The sequence below is a fragment of the Cynocephalus volans genome, chromosome 3, assembly GCF_027409185.1.
Source record: "Cynocephalus volans isolate mCynVol1 chromosome 3, mCynVol1.pri, whole genome shotgun sequence".
In the NCBI taxonomy this organism is placed as follows: Eukaryota; Metazoa; Chordata; class Mammalia; order Dermoptera; family Cynocephalidae; genus Cynocephalus; species Cynocephalus volans.
The window spans coordinates 56,635,421-56,638,979 of record NC_084462.1 but is presented as its reverse complement, the minus strand read 5'-3'; the positions used below and the strand labels follow the sequence as shown (position 1 = coordinate 56,638,979).

The window sequence follows — 3,559 nt, the reverse complement described above, 5'->3', positions numbered from 1 at the left end:
ACTTTAAATCTCTGCCCAAAGGGATCTTCAGAAGAGCATCTCCTGACCTTCCTAAATTAAACTCAACCTTCATAACACTTAACGCTGTTATCTGATATTTGTGCTTGTGATTATTCTATCACAGTTTCCTCCCCCATAAAATGAGTGTTTCATGAGGGCATGGAACATGTCTACCTGGATTTGCTGGCCATTATGTAGCCAGCATCTAGCACTGTGCCTCCTCCCCCGTCCCCAGTAGAGTCTCTTTAGGTGGAGCTGCCCCCTTTTGTCCTCCTTTTAAGCCCCTCTTCCCCCTCCGACCCTTCCATCCCATTCCCCGCCCCCACAATCTTCTGCCCCAGAGATAGAGGATCTGAGAAAACTACGCAGGAGGTCCCTGGGTTAGATGTCTCTTTCAGGCCCCCAGTTAACAAAACAGGCCAAACAAATCTTTCTAGTTCCTTGGAAACTGTTTTTTTTATTGTTGTTAAGGGTCCTGTGGTAAGGGTTAAACCATTTACAGAAAGCAAGGAACCTCCCTCAGGCCCTCCCTGACAACTCTTGAGATGCTCGGCAAAAGGTCAGATGTTTCCAGAATCTCAACAGACAGCCTGTGTCTGTTTAAATGGAAAGACAACGAGTTCCCGGCAGGCAGCCAGCCCTCGTGGGCAGTTCTTGTATGGTTCTGCAGGCACCTGGCCAGATGCCCGGCCGAAGAGCACCCCCACCCTCACCCTCTTGATGGCCTGTGGGCAGGCTAGAGTTCTTTGAACCCCAGCCTGCAGTCCTGCCTGCCAGGGGAAGGCTGGCATCTGACAAACGGGCACATACAACAATTGTTTGGGTGTTCTGATGCACAGGAACGATGGTGGGGAGGGAGGCAACTTTCTGTGGACACTGAATATTTTCAGCTGGAAGGGACTGTATTCTGACCCTGTAATTTTAGAGACAAGGTTCAGAGAAGGGTAACTCTGGTGTGGTGTAGACAATCTGGACCCAGAATCAGGAAATCTGGGTTCAAAATCGAGCTCTGGCACCATAAACTGTGGGACATTGGGCACGATGTGAGTCCTTTCTGTGCATCTGTGTCTACCTGTAAAAAGTGGATACAAATAATACCTGCTGTCTCATGTGGCGTGCCCAAGGTGACACACAGCACAAACGAAGTTTTTCTGACTCAGCCCTGGGCACAGTCCCCTCTGTGAGCAGATTACATTTAGCATCGCTAGAAAATAAGAAACAAGAAGTGGCTGAAGACACATTTAAACAATCTTTGTCTTTTATTAATTAATCACGTTCTTTGTAGAAAAATTGGAAAATTCAGATAAGCACGAAGAAAAATTATATTCCTATCCCCTGGAGTTAATAACTGCTCATGTTCTGGTGTTTATCCTTTCATGTTTTCAAAGTATATATTTATATGCTTTTTCAACAGTGAATCATAGGATACACATGCTTTTACGTACACACTGCTCTTTTTGTTTCTATTTAACATTTCAATGGACAATTTATATCCTTTCATGTCTACGTATACTTACATAAAGCACTCTATAGTTTGTTTAATTCCCTATAGCTAGATATTTAGGTCGTTTTCAGTATTTCATTATTATGAGCAATAAAAACTCACGTGTATTCATTCTGATTATTTTCTGAGGACAAATTCTTCTACATGCACTGTTGGATCAAAGGGTCTGTATATTTTTAAGACTTCTGATACAGGGGGTGCAGAGTGCTGAGACCCAGGGCTAAAGCTGGGAGACTGAAAAAAATGCAGACCACTGGGGCACTATTTATTTCTCTGGCTCGGAACTGCTGCTGTACCAGGGGTCTAATCAGGCCTGTGTCTGCCTCCTTCCTAAGTAGGCCAGAGAACTCATCTAAACAGTCTTCCTACAGCAGCTCCCCACTCCAGGTGGCCAGATGAGAGTTCCAGACCAGTGTTGTCACCGGGTCTTGACACAGCAGCCAAGTTTATTGGTGCTGGAGCCACCACAGTCGGTGTGGCTGGTTTGTGGGCCAGCATTGGAATGGACTTTGGCAGCTTGATCATTGGCTATGACAGAGCCCGTCTCTCAAGCAGCAGCCCTTCTCCTATGCCATTCTGGGCTTTGCCATTTCTGAGGCCATGGGGCTTTTTTGTTGGACAGTCACCTTCCTCATCTTCTTTACCATGTGAGGCTCCATGGGGGTCACCCACCCATCCCTGCTGCTTTGTCTCCATTCCTGGTGCTGGAGTGTGCTTAGCTTTACCATTAAACACAATGTTTCTCTGGGGAAAAAAAAAAAGAAAAGGCTTCTGATACATACTACCAGATTGTCCTCTAGCAATGTCGTGAAAATTGTTTCTTAAAAACATATTTCTATATGAAGACTGGTCCTTCTTTACCTTCTACAGGACACTCAGCCTTGAGAAGACAGAGGGTGGGAAGCAGGAGGGCCCAGATGGGTGGAATGGGAGCTGATTAGTGGACACAGAGCAGTTGCTTTTGTACTGACCCACCGCTCCATCTGACCAGGCATTAAGATGCCATTTAGATAAGACCTGGCCATTACAACGTCCCTTTCTCCCATCCCACATCACAACGGGGGCTATGGGATACAAGAAAAACCGGTCCAGATATTGACCTGGAAAATGCTGATACATGGATGGAGAGGGCATATTTGTTTGGTTGCATATTTCTTTGTATGCCTTACCTCCAACCCTCAAACAATCATCCTCAAGCACCCTTTATTTCCTAGTTGACATTTCTAGTACAACTTTTCTTAGTAGCTGTATATTAAGGGCTTCATTTATACCCTTATATTTAATCCCCCCATGCACCCAGGAAACAGGTACAATAAGAAAACTGAGTTTTGGAAAGATCAAGGAACTTGTCCAAGGGGACACAGCTGGTAATAACCTATTTGGAATTCAAACCTAGGTCTGGGGCTGGCTGGGTAGCTCAGTTGGTTAGAGCATGGTGCTGATTACACCAAGATCCAGGGTTCAATCCCTGTACTGGCCAGTCGCACACATACAAAACACACACACACCCACAAACCCTAGGTCTGACTACAAAATCTTATTATATTTAAAAATTATTGTAAAACTACTATGTATATCAACGCGAACAGAAAGGCCTGGAAGGATACAGCAGTAACCTGTTAACTCCCTTCCAGGGAGGACGGAGGTTTGGGATGGGGTAGTAGATATTACCAAGGCTTTCCAGCTTTCTTCTCTTTCTAAGTCCTGGGGAGGTTTATACTGTCACACTCACTTGAAGTTAGGTGTAGGCTTGTGACTTGCTTTGGCCAATGAAATGTGAAGGCAAGTGACAAGTGTCCCTTCCAGGAGAGGCATTTAAGAGCCAGAGCTGGTTCTCACGCTTCCTTCCCCTAGGACAGTGAACCCGAAGCCTCACATTGATGGTGGTGCTACAATGACTACGGTGCTGAATACAAAGAGCTGAGACCCTGCAAGCCATGATAGGAAAAAAGCATGGACAAAAAATAAATCTTTGTTGTTTAAGCCACTGAGATTTTGAGAGATGTTTGTTACTGCAGCATAACCTAGCCTGTCCTGACTGATACAAGTAGTGAT

General features: G+C 45.2%; 1 pseudogene; it reads left to right on the top strand.

Annotated features, from left to right (window-relative positions):
- The first annotated feature begins 1,747 nt into the window (after window positions 1-1,747).
- Window positions 1,748-2,155, top strand: LOC134373828 (ATP synthase F(0) complex subunit C1, mitochondrial-like; annotated as a pseudogene).
- Window positions 2,156-3,559: the final 1,404 nt, after the last annotated feature.